Here is a 19790-nt window from a genome sequence, read left to right as displayed (position 1 = left end):
ATCAGCATACTGTACGACCGAAATGCTTTCGGGCAGGACAAACACAATAAGAGGGAGCAAAGCCATTAAATTAAAATCAGACACCTTAGAAAGACAACAAAGCCATTCTATAATGATCATGCTTCAGGCCCAAAGCCTACTGTGAGTATATGATACGTATTAAAAACAATCGGTCTGCCAACAGACAGCTAAACCTGTCTTTAGATAAGACCCAAATAGGAAGCTTTATTTAGTGATTCCCTTTACAACACTGTACAACATTGATTGTGTACAGGTGATTTGGCAACTAATTCAGAGTTCAATAACTTTACTTGGAAAACCCTTTCATACATTTACATGTACTGTTGCAGAATGCAAAAAATTAAATCAAGCCTAATGTACACAAAAGTTAAGAATAAAAAAAAAAAAAACTAAACATTAGAAACATCAACAAAAACCCTAATAAATGTATTATGTTAAAATAAAAGAAACACATAACGTAATGTTTGGGAAGACTAATAAAATTAAAGAAAAGGAAATGCAATAAATAGATGCTCTTCATTACTACACAATTCAAGGAACAAAAATGTTACGCTCAATATGAAACACAATATGCCTTGTATTGTACTGTATTGCTATATTACAGCTCTGTATAGAGCTCCTTACACCTGAAAAGCCCAAAAAACTACATTAATTTTCATCAGGCTCTGCTCCCCCATGTGGGTGTGTGGACTGAAGCATATTGAATGAAGTATGCCCTATAAGGTAGGCTTTGGGGGAAGGTTCTGAAGATAAGAGACATGCAGCAAGCACAGTGCGCTGTACATCGCAGCTCTTAAGCATAAATTGTGGAGAGTTTGAGGTCATCACAAAGGCTGTGGCAGGAAGGCAAACAATGATCACCCCACCTTTCGGTATAAGGTAGAAGCACCATTGAGAAACATCAAAGGGGTCTACAAGTTTTAAGCTATCTGAGTCTATCTAGTGGTGGCAAAGATCGCCCTCCTGGGGCACTTCAATAATAGTGTGCACTTAGCAATGGTTACCACCATTTCATTCATAATATAATGTGACTTTGTCAACACAAAAGTATTAGATCGGATGTCATTCAAACTTTTAAAAAAATCTTCTCGTTATTAGAAAAGTGTTACTGTTCCAAGGTAACACAACCCATTTCACAATTTCATTGACAGCCGACCATTTCCATCCCCATTGAGAATTCCTCAAGACCTTATTTGTAATGACATCATTTGATCCTTCAAACATTATGGTGTAATTGTGAACCAAACTTTGTCCAAGGTTATTCGATTTATAGGGTTAAATTCACGTACATACTGCTTTGTGCCTTAATCTAATAGGAAATACAATCTTGTATTTCACAATGTCTGTTTCATTGGCATCAGCCAAATATTTTATGAACATGAATGCACGCGCATAGCATCTCCTCCTGTGAGATCAGGATAGTGACCTCCTGGGGCATGAATAAGTTACTGGAGAACACCATATGAGCTCCACTCAGGAGAAGCAGAGGTCCAACCCCAGGAGGCACCGTGGGGCCACCAAGTTCTCTACAGATACTGTTAGTCCAATTGCAGTTGATACACAGAGAATACTCAGATATGACATGAGCCTTTGCCCTAATAAGCCAGTCAGTAGGTACTCTATTGGTTCCACCTAGAAGGGATATATGTTCCACATTTGGAAGCGTGTTAAGCACCCTGGGGCCCTGGAAGATTGTTAGATCACCTGGCATTGGAATATAGAGACTCCCAAGGAGTAATGCTAGCCAAATCCTGGTAGGCATTGTTAAATCACTACTAAAACTACATGGAGTCTATTCAGAAGCGACAGAAGCCCAATCCCTGGGGCACTGCTGAGCCACCAGTAAGATAATACATGAGTTGTAGACAGGGTGAGGTATAGGCTAGATTAGAATGCCTGTCAGGAACGGTGACATGTTAAATGAAGGAGGAAGAAGCAGATAGGAGGAGAGGGGCTGGCCAAAAATGGCACATTGTCTGGCCCTGGGGCTTGTCAGCCTCTAAGAGGACAGACGCCATAGGAAGACAGCCTAGACCTTTCTGCCCTTTACCTTGACAGGAGAGGGTACACAAGGGCTTGGCGGTCGAGTGGGTGAGCCTCACGAGGAGCAACCTCTAGTCACGTGATTCCTAGGGGTCCCAATAAACATGAAGGAGTGAGAAGTTAAAATGTGGATATCTCATGTGTCTCAGCAACACTCTCAACCTGCGAAAAAATGGAAGTTATATTCATTACCCACAAGGCACCCACATTTCCGTCCCAAGCCATAAAGTAAGTAGCACCACCACAGCTGCCGGTGCAGCAAACCACATCTACCAGGATGGCACCAGATCACAGGCCAGAAAGCTTCCATGAAAATATATATTTATCAAAACCTTTTGCCCTGAAAAGCAGAAGTGGATGTGGCCTAATGGCTAGGGCGGTCAACCTCAAATCTGGGGAACCGAGTTTGAATCTCGGCAAGGACGCTCAACATCCTGTGATTCTGGACAAATCACTTAATCTCCCCGTGCCTAAGAAAAATGGATGTGTCCTCATGTAACGCAACTGGTGCTCATGTGACGGGCTATGATGCCTAATACCTTTGGGTCAAGTTCGTGCTATATAAAACTCCGGAAAAACAAAACGTCTGACTGCGAAATTGTCCCCATGCACGTCATCCTCCCGGTGTTAGATATCAGCTGTAGGTTGCATTCAAATAAGTACTCTGTTAAATACCTGCAAATTCCATCAACACTCTCAAAATAAAATAGCTTATATAACTTTAAATATATTTTCTAAAATATACTTGAATCACCTATGTAAAACACAAATCAATCACCAACAGAATTTCACTCATGACTAAATTCACTTTCTCAAATACACACATAATAAATCAACACAGCAGCTTGTAGACATACACACAGCTGCAGAGTTAGTAGCAGATCGGGTAGGTTCTTGAAATTTAAATTCTACCATGAGGCAGAACAAATGAAACTGCCCTCCTCCCTCCCCCCATCCCTCTATAAAGGGAAGAGGCAATCCCCTCACTTGACACTTTGCAGAAGTTGTTCCTTTGAGTGGCAACTGCTCCCATCTGTCTGCGAATGAACCTGTTAAGATATTAATTCTGCGATTTTGAACTGCAAGTCGTTGTGTCACCCGAGCACTCTACTTTAAAGAATTTAGTGCTAAATCATGAACGTGATACTTTTGCTAATGCGGGCTTTGAAAACAGGAAGGCTGAAAGAGGATCCGACCGTATCTGTGCTTGTCTTACTGCTGATATGCTTTACTTTGAAACATTACATTCTCATGACATGCAAGCTGGTCCAGGTACAATCACTGTGTGATGTTGGCCCTCCTAATTTATATAGAATTGTTTTACTGCGGCGGCTTCTCCGTTATGGTGGAGGAGCGTCGCCCCCCCCCTCCCCCGCCCCCCCCCCTGCTAGCACCCTCAAAAACGGGAAAAATAAAACGGTATTAAAACAGATTTGAAACCCGTTTTATTAGTGTTTTATTTTTCTTGGGGACAGGGCCCGGAGGGCGACAGTACTGGATTGGAGGTGTAGGGCACTGTTATCAGTGCGCATGACAGTTTGGCCGGCCAGCTCAGGTCGGCCTAACTGTCATGAGCACTGAAGCTGCCTCCAGCCCTGCTGCATTGCCAGGTTGGAGAGAGCAGGCACAGACTCCCAGTCTGTCTGGGAGCATAGGTTCATAGTGCTCAGGCCAATCCTGAAGCTGCTCTCATGCATGAGAGCAGCTTCAGGATTGGCTGCAAGGCAGTCTGGGCGCCAGTGCCTGCCTGCAGTGGAGAGGAGAGGAGCAGAAGAGCGAGATGCTGGAGGGCAGCAGGTAAGTAGTGTTTTATATTTTTTATTTGTTCCCCATCATCCCCCATTCACGCCCCCACCCCCACACTCCGATCCTGCTTAGCCCCTCCTCTTTTCCCTGACATATTACAGCTAAAACTCAACAGCAAAGCTTTCTGCACTATGCGATGTGGAAGGCTTGCTTGATTTAAGTTTCCCCTTAACTAAATATGTACCCTGCACTTCAACAATGCTTTAAAATGTAATAACACTTAGCTTATGAAAAGAAAACCTACACTTTCTGTAAACAGGGAAGATGTAGATCCTGATTCTGAGTGCCCAGAAGGTGTTGTGCTACTTATCGCATCCACTGAAAACCAATACTCCGGGGATCAAAATCTAATGGTTCTAATAAATAATACCTATTACAAGTATTGCCCTTTCAAAATGAAGTGTAAGAAGCATATGTTGGTACTTTCTGTACCAAAATCCGCAGACTCTGTATTTACCACTTACTTTTCCATATATATCTATATACGAACACATACACAGGTTGTTTATGCCCATATGTACCTTGGGGAAACTGTGAGGTTGTGAACTTTAACACACCATTCATATTTCTAAACCATACTCTAATATGGACTTGTGCTGTAGTTAATTTTTCAACTAGGTTTTAATCAGAGCCTTATTTTCTTATTATTTTTTTTGCACTGACCAAGTCCTGAAATGGAATAGAGGTGAACACTGCATCCAACAATTACATCATCTAGTATCCAGACATATTACTAATTTGAAAGGAACCCTTTGAGGAAAATAGTGAAGAAGAACTTATGGTACAAATTTAACTGTGATTTGTTTTACATCTTGAATGCTATCTGTTTCTCTGACGAGCTGTATATGTCACACTATATAATTAATGAACTGAGCTCCTGAAACTCTGTGTTTTTTTAAGGTCACATTTTTTTAATGAATCCAAGTAGGTATTAGATTTACATATTTATTTAGCTTCTTGTTCAGAAACCAATTCTTTGCGATAATAGTTACGACACAGACAACTTCCACATTTCAATCAATCAATCAATCAATCATAGCATTTGTAAAGTGCACTACATACCCGTGAGCATCTCAAGGCGCTGGGGGGGGGGGGTGCTGCTACTGTTCGAAGAGCCAGGTCTTTAGGAGTCTCCTGAAGGTTAGAAGGTCCTCGGTCTGCCATAGGCGGATGGGTAGGGTGTTCCACGTCTTGGCGGCGAGGTGGGAGAATGATCTGCCGGTGCCGGTCATTCTTGGGATGCGGGGAAGGTGGTGAGGGCGAGGTCTGCGGAGCACAGCTGGCGGGCAGGGGTGTAGAGGCTGAGTCGTCTGTTGAGGTAAGCTGGTCCGGTGTTGTGGAGTGCCTTGTGTGCGTGGGTGAGGAGCTTGAAGGTTATCTTCTTGTTGATGGGGAGCCTGTGCAGGTCTTTCAGGTGGGGTGTGATGTGGCTGCGGTGGGAGATATCGAGGATCAGGCATGCTGAGGCGTTCTGGATGCGTTGCAGTCGTTTCAGAAGTTTGGTCAGGGCTCCTGCGTAGAGTGCGTTGCCGTAGTCCAGTCTGCTGCTGACGAGGGCCTGGGTGACCGTCCTACTAGTTTCGGTGGGGATCCACTTGAAGATCCTGCGAAGCAGGTGGAGGGTGTTGAAGCAGGAGGAGGAAACTGCGTTGACCTGCTTTGTCATGGAGAGTGTGGATTCGAGGATGACCCCTAGGTTTTGTGCGTAGTTGGTGGGTGTAGGGGGTGCTCCTAGTGCCGTCGGCCATCAGGAGTCGTCCCAGGCCGAGGGGGTGGAGTCGAGGATGAGGACCTCTGTCTTGTCCGAGTTCAGCTTCAGTCGGCTGTTCCTCATTCAGTCGGCGATGGCCTTCATTCCTTCGTGGAGGTTGGTTTTGGCGGTGTGGGGGTCCTTGGTGAGTGAGAGGATCAGCTGGGTGCCGTCGGCATAGGAGATGATGTTTAGGTCGTGCTGTCGGGCGACGTGGGTGAGTGGTGCCATGTAGACGTTGAACAACGTTGGGCTGAGAGATGAGCCTTGGGGTACGCCGCAGATGATCTCTGTGGCTTCGGAGCGGAGGGGGGAGGCGGACGCTCTGCGTTCTCCCGGAGAGGAAGGAGTTGGTCCAGTCCAGGGCCTTCTCTTGGATTCCGGTATTGTGGAGGCATGCTCTTAGTGTGCGATACAAAAGGGGGTGGTGTTGGACGGAGCATCTGAACCAATCCAACACTCACACCCAGTCAACAGATCTGGGTTTAATCCATCACCGTTCTTTAACCCACTCTGCCACCCCAGTTCAGACATGGCCATATGCAGATCAGTCTGACCCTGTGCCTCATGGGAACAGTCCAGCCCGAACGCCAAGCCATGCCTTCCCTGGACCGGAAACAAGCTTCCTAGGACCGGTTTCTGGCATTTCAGCCATCTTCAGCCAGGCTTGCTTGAATCCAGTGGCAAAGTGAGCAAGGGACTCACGTCTGAGCATACCCTGCCAACTTATGGTGAACAAAGCGGTACAAAAGGGGTTGGTGATGGACGGAGCATCTGAACCAATCAAACACTCACACCCAGTCAACAGATCTGGGTTTAATCCAGCACCGTTATTTAGCCCACTCTGCCACCCCAGTTCAGACATGGCCATATGCAAATCAGTCTGACCCTGTGCCTCATGGGAACAGTCCAGCTTGAACTGCCAAGCCAGGCCTTCCCTGGACCGGAAACAAGCTTCCTAGGACCGGTTTCTGGTATTTCAGCCGTCTTCAGCCAGGCTTGCTTGAATCAAGTGTCAAAGTGAGCAAGGGACTCACGTCTGAGCATACCCTGCCAACTTATGGCGAACACAGTGGTACAAAAGGGGGTGGTGATGGACGGAGCATCTGAACCAATCAAACACTCACAGCAAGTCAACAGATCTGGGTTTAATCCATCACCGTTCTTTAGCCCACTCTGCCACCCCATTTCAGACATGGCCGTATGCAAATCAGTCTAAACCTGTGCCTCATGGGAACAGTCCAGCCCAAACTGCCAAGCCATGCCTTCCCTGGACCGGAAACAAGCTTCCTAGGACCAGTTTCTGGCATGTAACGTAAAAGAATGGGCCTAGCAAAATGTTGTGAGGAGTCCCTTAAATTCCCATATCTTATTAATAGGCCTTTGACTGAATGGGTGGCCACCGTCGCCGCAAGGCCTTGCATATCACCCGTGGATGCAGTCAGAGTGAGAGAAAGTGCTGATGAGGAGCCTGGAGAATGGCTCAGAAGCAGCTATTTGCCTGGCACAGGTGAGTCAGGCCTGGGTCCTCAGTGCGCTGGCTGAAGAGCACGCATAATCAGGCATGAAGCAAAAATGTAAAAATATAACAGAACCTCCCTCCCCCGTTCTGTTGCGGCGCTCAGGAAGTAAACTAAGAATAATGTTTCACATGAAGCGGGGTTCTGGCACAAGTTACTACTGCCATCACATGTGTGTGTGTGTGTGTGTGTGTGTGTGTGTGTGTGTCTGTGTCTGTACTATAGTAGCAGGAGATACCAGAAGGCAGAGGTTGGAACAAAATGACAGACTAGGGAAAAAGAGGAGCGGTGGGAGCTAGGGACAGTGAAGGCGAGACCCATATCACAGAAAGAGGGAGATTCCAGAGTAACAGGCAGCAGGGGGCCAGGGGGGAGAGTGAGGAGACTGGAGAATCTGGAAATACAGGGAACAGGGGGAAGAGGATCAGCTGACTTCGTCCACACGAAATTATTAGGTCGGGATGTCATTCAAATATAAATATATATATTTTATTATTCCTATTATTCCAAAATTCTCATTGTTCCAAGGCATCACAATCCATTTAATAATTTGACAGCCTACGTGTTCCGTTCCCAATGGAACTTACTGAAGGCCTCATCTGTAATAACATCATATTTGATCCTTCAATAATAATAGGGGAACAGTGATCCAAACCTTCTCCAAGGTTATTTGATTTATAGGGTTTAGTTTATTTACGTACTGCTTTCTGCCTCAGGGGCTTATTATGTGTTTGGCGGTCTTCAGCTCGGACTGCCATCGTGGCTGTCCCAGGAAGACCAACTAGCCCTTTTTGAACTCACTGGATTATTAATTTATTTCAGGGAGGGCTGGTGGTGCGGCGGCGGTCTCACGGCGGCGTGCATGTCAGGAGAGCCTGAACAGCATAGAGCAGTTATGAGAGGGTCTGAACACATTTCTACACGCTGTGGCATGCACCATATCGTGCATGCCACATTGTGTAGGAACAAAGGTGCAATTCCTGGGGGGCACAACATGTGCCCCATGCGGGTAATACAACCGGCACTCCGATTTGCAAGAGTGCTGGTACTGAGAGATTTGAATCTACACTTTTTAGGATATGACCAACTCCGGAGTGCAAGAATTGCGTCAGGAGCTGGCCACTCTACAACTGGTATTGCAATCGTCCCTCCCGACCCACCAGCTGGGCCACTTATTGGATCCTATCTTCACCAACTGGGGGGACCTGACAGTGGGATGCCCAAAGGCAGTCCGCTAGTCAGATCACCATCTGGTGCCTTTTAGTGCCTCGATACCTAATACCCCATTAGCAAAGATATCAAGTTCAGGGAGGCAGCACAGGAAATGGGTGAGGGTCTTAGCAGTGAGCTTTAGTCATGCCCTGCTACAGGGCGGTCCACCGGAGGGCAATGACATTGAGACGGCCTGCAACACGCTAGATAAACAGATTACTGAGGCACTGGATAAAGTTGCCCCTTGATCCTCGAGCGCACCGAGGAGACAGTCAAAATCTGCTCCATGGTTCAATGAAGAACTCAGGATAGCAAAGACATCCTGCAAGCGCCTAGAGCGACTCTGGAGGAGAGAGTTCTCAGAGTGCTAGAAGGCTGACTATAAAAGTAGTCTAAAACACTATCATGCACTCATAAGGAAAACTCGAGCTACCTACTGTAATACAAGGATAGAGCAAGCGGAAAACTTGTCCAGAGAGCTGTTTGTCATTTTTAAAGATTTAACGTCAGTAGCTAGAACTACGGCTACCAACCAAAGCTCCACGGAGTCCTGCAATCTGATTGCAGAGTTCTTTGCTGAAAAGATTGCCAGAGTCTATGATACCTTCCTGGAGGAGGCAGGCAAGGGGAGTGGGGGGAGGGAGGAACTGAACAACGTGGAGGAGGCATTACTCCTCTCTAGATTTGACCTCCCATCCTGTGACGACCTCAAGGCCATTGCCTTAAGTATTAAATCTGGTTCACCTAGGGACCCCACGACTCCGAAAGTTCTGAGGGAGAGCATAGAATCCTTAGTACCATATATTGGCCATCTCCTTAAACTCTCCTTTGAAGCGGGTGGTCCCTAAAAGGTGGAAGGAAGCAGTTGTGAGTCCAATAAGGAAGAAGCTAGGAGTGAGCATGAGCCAGTTGGAGAACTACCGCCCAGTGTCACTCTTGCCTTATTTTGCTAAAATAGCGGAAAAAGTGGTCAACTCTCAACTGACAGCTCACATTGAACAGCATAACCAACTGCATCCTACACAATCGGGATTCCGGGCCTCCTTCTCCACGGAGTCAGCACTGCTCCTGTCAAATGAAACTGTTCACAGACACATGGATAAAGGTCAGACGGTGGCTCTGGTCCTGTTTGACCTCAATGCCGCCTTCGACACTGTCGCCCACCCAATGCTTCTTCAGCGTCGTAGGGAAAGCGGGCTCTATGGTTTGTCCTTGGACTGGATGGATTCCTTTTTGAAGGAGCAAAGCTTCCAGGTGTCTCAGCAACCTTATTACTCGAAAAGTATGGCGATGGCTCAAGTGGTCCCCCAAGGGTCTATACTGAGCCCAACTCTATTCAACTTATACATGGCCCCGTTGAGAGATATAGTTGATAAATATGGCATCAGTATTGTGTCAGATGTGGATGGCACACATTTGGTGGTCTCACTGTCTCAATCTCAGGAAGAGGCGGCCACCAATGTCGCCACATGTTTACAGGAACTTGTAACCTGGATGTCTAACCACTGCCTAAAGTTAAATGGTAGCAAGACGGAGGTTTTTAATTGTGGGGAGGACTCCCTTGTTATGGTCCTCATTGTGATGGCCTCAAACCCTGGGCACAATCCCCCCTCCCAGTAACCAGGTGAAGAACCTGGGGATGTGGTTGGACTCCAAGCTTTCCTTCAATAGCCAAACAAGAATTGTGGCGGTTAAAGGCTTTGGACTGATGAGAGGGCTTTGGAAAATTCTAGATGGGCTTCCAGTAGAAGCCAGGAAAACCCTAATACATACACTAGTAACTTCCCGCCTGGATTACGGGAATGCTCTTTATAAGCTCATTATTATTATTATTGTTATCATTATTATGCACCCCCCTTGCCCAGATACACCCGGGGGCCCCTTACCTGCATGTCCACCACCCGTTTCATGGCGGGGTCCCCACCATGAAAAGAACAGTGGAAATGTAGGTCGCAATATGCTTGGCAGTGCCGGCTTCGGCACTGCCAGCATATTTAGCCCCTTTTGAGATTGCAGCCACTGCAGTATCCTGGATCTCAGTGAAGACAGTGGTCTTGTGGCAGTCTCATCGCCATATTCATAATACGGCGGTCGGACCACCACTGTGAGTACAGCGGTCTCAGGACCACCGTACTCGTAATAAGGTCCTTAATCCAATAATAAATATAATCTTGTATTTCACAATTTCTGTTCATTAGCATCAGCCAAATATTTCATGAGCATGAATGCATACACATAGCATCTCCTCCTTTGCGATCAGGACATTGCCCTCCTGGGGCATGGTTAAGTTACCACTTTGAGCTACACTCAGGAGCAACAGAGGCACAGCCCCAGGAGACACTGTTGAGCCACCAGTAAGTAGTACATGTTGTCCACCCAGGACCTCTATAGGTGTTGGTAGTTCACATATAAAATATTCAAAAATTGCATGAGCCTTTGCCCTGATAAGCCAGTCATTATGTACTCTATTGGTTCCACCTGGAAGTGATATATGTTCCACATATGGAATCACGTTAAGCACCCTGGGTCCCTGGAACATTGTTAGATCACTTGGAATTGGTACAGGAGTAATGTAAGCCGAATCCTGGGAGGCATTGTTAAATTACCTGTAAAACTACATGGAGACTATTCAATAGTGACAGAAGACCAATCCCTGATGCACTGCTGAGCCACCAGTAAGTAATATAAGATATGAGTTCTGGACGAAGTTAGGTATAGTCTAGAGCAGTGGTTTTTAACCTTTTGTCTTTAATGGACCCCCACATAATCATTACTGGAACCCAGGGAGACCCATTGAATCATTATTGGAGTCCAAGGACCCCCACTGAGTCCTTACAGGAAGCCAGAGACCACAGCATAAGCTTTTTCGATGGTTGACACGCTAAACAATACAAAAAAACAGAAGTAAGCATTCATAAAACAAATAAATCTGATAAAAATATTTTATTTAATTCACAAACTAATTAAAAAATAAAAATCACAATTATATTTTAATGGGAAAGGTTAGAGCTTTTCAAAAAAAGGCACATTTTCTAGCCCTGGTACCTGGCAGACCCTAAGAGGGCAGAAGCCATTGAGAGACAGCCTTTATTTAATGCATGTTTAGAAAGCGCAGACTTTACCCGAAGGTGTCAGAGCGCTGTACAATAGAACCAGTTACGTTACATGAGAGAAATGGTACATAATAGAACTTCAGAAAAATCAACAGGAGATGTAGAGTAAAACCATATAGGCAATCACACAATATCAGACACAGCAATCAAGGGTGTGGAATGAATAAGAAGATGTCACAAATTTACAATGATGAACTAACTTCCTGGAGGGGTCTGAGAATGAGGGTATTAGTTCTGAAAGTATTTTTGAAGAGAAGAGATTTGAGGTCAGCTTTGAAAATCTGGATGGAGGTGGTGGCACGGAGCAATGGCGGAAGCGAGTTCCAGATTCTCACCGAATTACCTAAGAACGATTGAGCCATCGATGTTTCCTTTTTGAATGAGGGAGGCTCAAGCAGAAACTTTTCCGCATTCTGATATTGTCTTGAACCTCCTGACATTTTCAGAGAGGAGAGGAGGAAGTGTGGAAGGCTTTATGGGTGATGCAGGCAGTGTTATAAATGGATCTTGCCTCGATGGGCAGCCATCGATGAGAAGACAGGTTAGGAGTAATGTGGTCACTTCGTTTGGATCCTGAGCTAAAGCAAGCTGCTGAGTGGAGGACGGATATGAGGGGGGAGAGGTGAGATTTGGGTAAGCCAGTCAGAAGAGAATTGCAGTAATCCAGTATAGAGAGAACTAGCGATTGGACCAGTGTTTTTAGGTCTTTCTCCGGGAAGCACCGACGGATCCCCCACAGAAGGCGCAGCTGGTAATGTGCGTTCTTGGCAATGGAGTTGATGTGGGAGATTAGGTTGAGTTTTTTGTCAAGTATGACACCTAGGGATTTAGCGCTGTTGACAATGATGGGTTTATTGTTCAGTAAATTCAGCTGATCCATCCAGGATTGAACCGGAGGAGGGGAGAGAGACGTAGATAGGAGGAGGAATTCAGTTTTGGTGGGATTGAGAATGAGTTGGTGAACAAAAATCCAGTTGTGAATAGAGTTGAGAGTAGAGTTGAGTAGTAAAAGATGATGTGCAGAAGACACCTTGAGGTAGATTTGGGTGTCATCTGCATAGAGATGGTAGTGGATCCCAGATTTACTTAGGAGGTTCCACAAAGTGGGTGCAAGGATAGAACCTTGAGGGACGCCTTCACCTACCGCCAATGGAGACGTAAGACTGTTCTCTATCTTGATCATTTGGGATCTGTCTGAGAGGAATGACGCAAACCATTTAAGCACTGCGCCTTCCAAGCCCATTCTCTGTTGAAGAATGTTAAGGAGAGTGTTGTGATTAACATTGTCAAAGGCTGCAGAGAGGTCAAGAAGAATCAGAAGGCACGATTGCCCAGAATCGAGTATATGCAGCGCATCATCAATCACTTGCAGCAGGGCTGTTTCAGTACTGCAATTTTGGATGAAGCCAGACTGGAACACATTAAGGAGATTATTGTCCAGAATATGTAGGGAAAGTTGTTTCGCAACACATTTTTCTGTGATTTTAGAAAGAAAAGGGAGGTTGTTGATGGGGCGGAAGTTGTTGAGGTAATTCGCATCTGCCGAAGGTTTTTTTAGAAGAGGGGTAACCTGAACTGCTTTGAGGGCAGCAGGGAGGGAGCCATTGACTGAGGAAGAGGGTAACCAGCCTTTTCCAGTAAGAGAGAGTATTGGTGTAGAAATCAATGGCGATGAATTAGGGATGGGATCAGAGGAATGGTTGGAGGGTTTGGTTTCAAGGATGCATTTGAGGAGGTAATCTTCCGAGATGGTGGCAAAGTTCTGCCAAGTGACTAAGGATTTTCGTTCCTCAATGTGGGTGGGGTGGGTGACCTGGTTCACTAGTGATTTTACCTTTTCATCAAAGAATAAGGCAAATTCTGTTGCTTTCTTTGATGAATCCTCAGGCTTGATGGTTTGGGGAGTGCAGTTTGGATTTTTGATGAGGTCAAAAAGTTTTTGGGGTCTGTTTTTGGCTGAGTCGAGGAGTCGCCTTGTCAGTGAAAGGGTACAAAAGGGTTTGGCGGCCGAGTGGGTGGGATCTCGAGGAGGAACCTCCAGTCACGTGATTCCTAGGGGATCCCAATAAACATGATGGAGTGAGAAGTTAAAATGTGGATATCTCATGTGTCTCAGTAAGGCTGTCAACCCTCGAAAAAATGGAAGTTCTATTTATTGGCCACAAGGCAACCACATTTCCGGCCCAAGACATAAAGTAAGTAGCACCACCAGAGCTGCCTGTGCAGCAATCCGCATCTACCAGGATGGTACCAGATCACAGGCCAGAAAGCTTCCATGAAAGTATATATTCATCAAAACCTTTTGCACTGAAGAGCGGAAGTGAACCGTCTGACCACGATTTTGTCCCCATGCACCTCATTCTCCCAGTGTTAGATATCAGGTCTAGATTTCATTAAAAAAAGTACTCTGTTAAATACTTGCAAACTCCATCAACACTCTCAAAATAAGATAGTTTATATAACTTTAATATATTTTCTAAATTAAACTTTAACCACCCATGTAAAACACAAATCAATCACCAACAGAATTTCAGTCATAGCTACATTCACTTTCTCAAATACACACACAAGAAATAAACACAGCAATTTGTAAACTTATAAACAGCTGCAGAGTTAGTAGCAGATCGCACACGGTCTATTGGAATCAACAACACGGGTGTTCCCTTTTGGTTATTCTGATCGCTTTTCTTTCTCTTCTTTTCTCCTTAAATTTTTGTATTGCACATAATTTCTTGAATCACACACTATTCTTTGATCTTATTTTTACAACTGAGTGGAGTCTCACAATAAACTTTGGGAGATTCCTAGTCTTGTCTGCCTTTTTTCTGCATGACTACTCAAGCAAAAGGGAGGGGGACTTTTTTTACGAGCACACTTTTTAAGCTAAATTCATCATATCTCTCCATCGGATTGACAAATAACAACAAAGTAATATTCTGTATGATCTTGTTAACAGCCTTGAAAAAGTCACGAATGGCGACGAAAAACGTGTCGGCTGTAGCTGTATCACTGTTGTAACTACAGAACAACTGTCAAGAAGATTGCTTGCTGAACAGAATTTGCTCCATGAATTTTGTATTAAATAATTTTGCTGGTTGGGCTCAATCAGCTGTTTACTTACTTTGTGTTGTGCTCTGTCGATGTTTCTTAGTAGCAGATCGGTAGATTCTTGAAATTCCACTTAAAAATGTACCATAAACAAATGAAACTGCCCCATCCCGCTTTAAGGGAGGCAGCAATCCCCTCACTTGACACTTTGCAGAAGTTGTTCCTTTGAGTGGCAACTGCTCCCATCTGTCTGCGAAAGAACCTGTTAAGGTATTAAATCTTTAGAACAAACCAACGACTGCCAAAAAAAATACTTCAGTGAAAAGGTAGGTAAGGTAAGTGACACTTTACTTAAGTTTTCTAATGCACATTCATATCATGAAAAGCTATCGTGTAATCCTGGACACACCACTTTAAAGTCAATCTATGTTTTAGTGCTAAAACATAGCACCGTTGTTTCAACAATGAGAGAGTATTCTTTGCCTGTGTTGTCTTGCTGCAGTGATGCTGTGATTTTAAACTGCAAGTCGTTGTGTCGCCCAAGTACTTTAAAGAACATGTTTTATTGGTAAATCATGAACGTGATACTTTTGCTAATGCGGGCCTTGAAAATAGCAAAGCTGAAAGAGCATCCCTTTCTGTGCTTGTCTTGCTGCTGATATGCTGTACTTTGAAACATTATATATTTCTCATATGTACATTCTCATGACATGTATGCTGGCCCAGTTAAAAACATTAACTGAGAATCCACTTTTAACCACTTGGTCTATCATGCGCTGAAACTTACTGCTTTTAAACTGCTCAGTTTCTCCTTTCACTTACTGCTTTTAATACTGTTCAGTTAATCCTTCTTGCCATGCCGAACCCACGGAGCCACCGCTTTCTGGTCTGCCCCAGCTTCAGTAGCTATTTGTGCAGGGAAAACTTTTGGACCTACTTCCGGCAGGGCTGCGGTTAGCGCTCTAGTGCAGTCGGCCATAAAAGCCGATGCCTGGCCGGACGCGCGCAGCGGGTTTTCCGCTGGCGCACCAAAGACTAGCCCGTCTATGCCCGTCCATGCCTGGACGTCCCTAGGAGCTAGGACCCCTGGTTCTCCTTGGGTAAGAGATAACAGATCCACCAATACCATTACTCATCGGCTACCCTCCATCAATTGAGGATGCCAAACAATGGAGTTAGGCATTTTTAAAATAAATCTCTCCGCTATAAACAGCTGGAATGGAGCCCTGGTCTATAGCCCTCAGGATCTAAGGCTAATTTCAGTCAAGAGCTGGTGGGAGAAATAGCCAACCCTGTCCTAGCCTCAAAGAAAATCTCCTCCTAGGTGACTTTTTTTTACTACTGGGAAGATTAAACTAATTCTGAAGTTACTAAGCTATTAAAGGACCTTGAAACACAAGGACTCCCCTAACGAAGCAGAGGCCCCACACATATAGCGACACACTCACTTGACCTGCTGTTCTCTAATACTGAACTTCTTGAATGTGAGGTTCCAATTCTCCGCACATGGACAGATCATTTCTTAATTACTTTCCACATTCAGTCTCTCCAACTTACCATCACAAAGAGTAACAGCAGACCGCCACTAAGCACTTACAGACCATGGCATCGACTTACTCCTGAGGCTTTTAGTGAAGCCTTTCACCTCAGACCATCGTAAAGTAATCCTGGGGTCACCAGCCTACTGGAGTCCTTCAACACTGCCTTAACCGAAGCCTTGGACGCAACAGTCCCTTATAAAAACTAAAGCTCCATTAAACGCCGACCTTCGGCCCCGAGGTTCTCCTCCTAGCTAAAACTAGCAAAATCAAGGTGTTAGAACCTAGAAAGGCGCTGGTGCAGAATCAAAAAGCCTCAAGATAAGTATTTTTACAAACAAGCCTTATCTTGTTTTCATCATAATATCAAAATGGCAAAATGCAATTTGATTATAAATCAAATTGAACTGGCTGGCAACTCCCTTAAACCTCTTTTCAATACAGTTCATGACTTTACCACCCCTCGGGCATGTACTCAGTCCCCTTCTGAATCCCAGAAACTTTGTGATTCACTGGCCAATTTTTTTCAGAAGAAAATCTCCCACATCTATGCAATATTTAACATCCCCTTTTTACTGGCCTAGGGATTACTGGTTCCGATGCAGATCAGTTTAAGGATATTCCTTACCTAACACCTTAGATAGTTTTGCGCCCTTCACCGTGGATGAAATCCGTAGTTGTTGCAGTCATGTTCCTCAGTGGATATCTGCCCCCTCCCCCCAAAACAATGTCTCTGCTGGCCAACTGCCTTGCCACGGCGATCCTAGAGATCTTCTACTGCTCTGTGAAAACAGGCACCATCCCGCCTGAGTGGAAGGCAGCATGTGTACGTCCTGTTTTTAAAAAACCTAGCTTGGATGAAAAATCCCTGGCCAATGACCGCCCTATATCTTTGCTACCTCTCCTGGGCAAACATCTCGAAAGCCTAATTAATAAACAACGAATTACCTATCTGGAATCCAAATCCTAGATTCCTCCCAATCTGGCTTTTGCCCAAGCCATAGCATGCAAACGGCGTTCCTGGCTATGACAGACTCCCTGCGCCCAGGGCCGGACTGGGAACCAAAACCGGCCCTGGCAAAGTGCCCGGCCGCCCCCCTCCCCACTCGGGGGGGTTGGAGGTGCCGCCGAGCGCTTTGCTAGGGACGGTTTACGGCTGATTTTGTTGCAGGGCCGATTTTGCAGCTATGCTGCAAAAACGGCCCTGTAACAAAATCGCCCCCCAGGGGCTCAGAACCGGCCCCCACCCTTGCGGCGCACCGGGGGATTGCCCGGTGCGCCGCTATGGCCAGTCCGGGCCTGCCTGCGCCTTGGGCTGGATGCAGGTAAGCCAGTCATTCTCATGCTATTAGATCCCTCTGCAGCCTTTGATACAGTCTCTCACAAGAGGATGCTGGAAGGGTTGGGGGAATCGGCATACAAGGCTCAGCACTCAAATGGCTCCATCATTTTCTGAAAGATAAACTTCAAACTGTGATCCTGGCCCCATATTCTCGCAAGACAATTCTAGACAAGGGTGTTCTGCAGGTTTCCTGCTGAGCCCCACTCTGTTTAATATTTACATGAGTGCTTTGGCTTTGAAATAATCTCATACACGGATGACACCCAGTTTGTGTTTACGTTTGACCCTGATCTGACAGCGACAAAAAAGAGTTTCGCCCAGGGCGTGTTAGCCATCTCTGATTGGATGAATAAGAACTATCACCATTGAATACAGATAAGACGGAGATCATGCTATTTGGAAAAGCTTCCTCTACCTGGACAGACGATTGGTGGCCTCACCAATTGCGTTCTATTCCTGTGCCCAAACAAGAAGTAAAGAATCTGGATATTAAAATAGACCAAGCCCTAATGATGAAAGAGCACATCTTGGCTACCACGGGAGTATGTTACCATACCATGCGCCTTCTGAGCAGAACATTCCTCTATCTTCCAACCTCAGTCCAAGCCTTAGTAATAAGCAGGCTTGAATATGGCATCACCCTTTCAGAGGATGCTAATGAGACCTTAGTTGTCAAACTCCAGGCTGTTCAAAATACTGCAGCCAGGCTTGTTCTCAATTGGCCTTCCGGTACTTCTTCAGCTCCATTGCTGAAGGAACTTCACTAGCTGCCAGTGAAGAAAAGATCTTGTTTTAAGATCTGCTGCCTTACCTATAATGCCCTAAAAGGGAAAGGCCCATTATATCAGCAACAAATGATTAAAGCATATACACTGGGCGGTAGCCTAAGATCTCACGATAATAAAACCTTACTGTGCGTTCCTCACAACTACTAAAATCTCATCTATTCTGAATCCTTTCCCCCTTCACTGATACTTGTTGCTGTAACAGCGCTGAGATGCCCGGGTGATTTGTGTGCTATATTAAACATAAATATCATAACTTAACAAGGTGTAGGTTACCGCATCCACTAAAAACCGATACTCCGGGGATCAAAATCTAATGGGTGTAATAAACAGCATCGATTAGAAGTTTTGCCCTTTAAAACGGAGTGTAACAAGTGTATGTTGATTCTGTACCAATATCTGCAAATCGTGTATTTACAAGTTATTTTTTTATATAGAGCTATATACACATACATACACAAGTTGATTGTGTCGATATGTACCTGGAGGAAATTGTGAGGGTGTGGACTTTATCACACCATTCATATTTCTGACCTATGCTCTAACATGGATTTGCATCATAGTGAATTTTCCAACTAGGGGCCTTATTACGATGTCGGTCGAACAACTCAGTCTCGGAATGGTTTCCGACCGAATCAGATTCAGGGAGTCTGACCCTCCGATTACTATGTTTCCGAAAACCGTTCGGTTGGACTCCCATTGACTTCAAGGGACGCCCGTGTTCCGAATGACTACACAGGCTCCCTTTGAAGAAAGGGGCAGGTGTGGTGAGTGGGGAAAATCGTGCACCTTGTGGCAGGCACCCTGTGGTCCATGGTATTGAAGAGGGGTCCCATGGTTACCACCATGGACCCCATTTGGAAGGCTCCGAGTGAAGGTGGATCCGTTAAGAGCCCCCAAACTCGGAATCCGACAGCCGATCCGTGTAGGAACAACCGATTCGGAAAGGATGTCCGAATCCAACATCGTAATATGTTGGTCGGGAATGCGGTCGGTAGATCTGTACAAGTCAGCTCTGAACGACTCGGTTACTCCGAATGCCATTCAGAACCGAGTCGGAAAGTCGGAACCCAGTAGGAAAGTCGGAACCCAGTCAGAAAGTCGGAACGGTTTTCGACTATTGTAATCGGTCGATCGGAAAGATTTCCGATTCTGTTGGTAAGACGGGTTCCGAATCGGATTCAGACGCACTGAATGTCATTCGGAGCTTTTCCGACCGACATCGTAATTGGCCCCTAGGTCGTAATCAGGGCCTTATTGTGTTATTTTTTGATTCAACCCTGTCCTGAAACAGAATAGAGGTGAAAACTGTGTCCAACAAATATGTCATCTAGAATCCAGACATATTATTCATTGGGGAACCTTGGAACCTTTGCCGTAAATAGTGAAGAGCTTTCAGTACATATTTACCTGTGACTTATCATTTGTTTTAAATCTTGAATGCTATTTGATTCACTGACGAGCTGTATATGTCACATTATATAATTCGTTAACTGAGCTCCTGAAAGGTGGTGCTCTTTTAAGGTCACATTTGTTTTCACAAATCGAAGTAGGTATCAGATTAGCAAATTATATTTAGTTTCTTTTCCAGATTTTTTTTTATAATACTTAT

This window comes from Lissotriton helveticus, chromosome 5_1 (assembly GCF_964261635.1).
Source record: "Lissotriton helveticus chromosome 5_1, aLisHel1.1, whole genome shotgun sequence".
NCBI lineage: Eukaryota > Metazoa > Chordata > Amphibia > Caudata > Salamandridae > Lissotriton > Lissotriton helveticus.
This window is presented reverse-complemented; position numbering follows the sequence as displayed.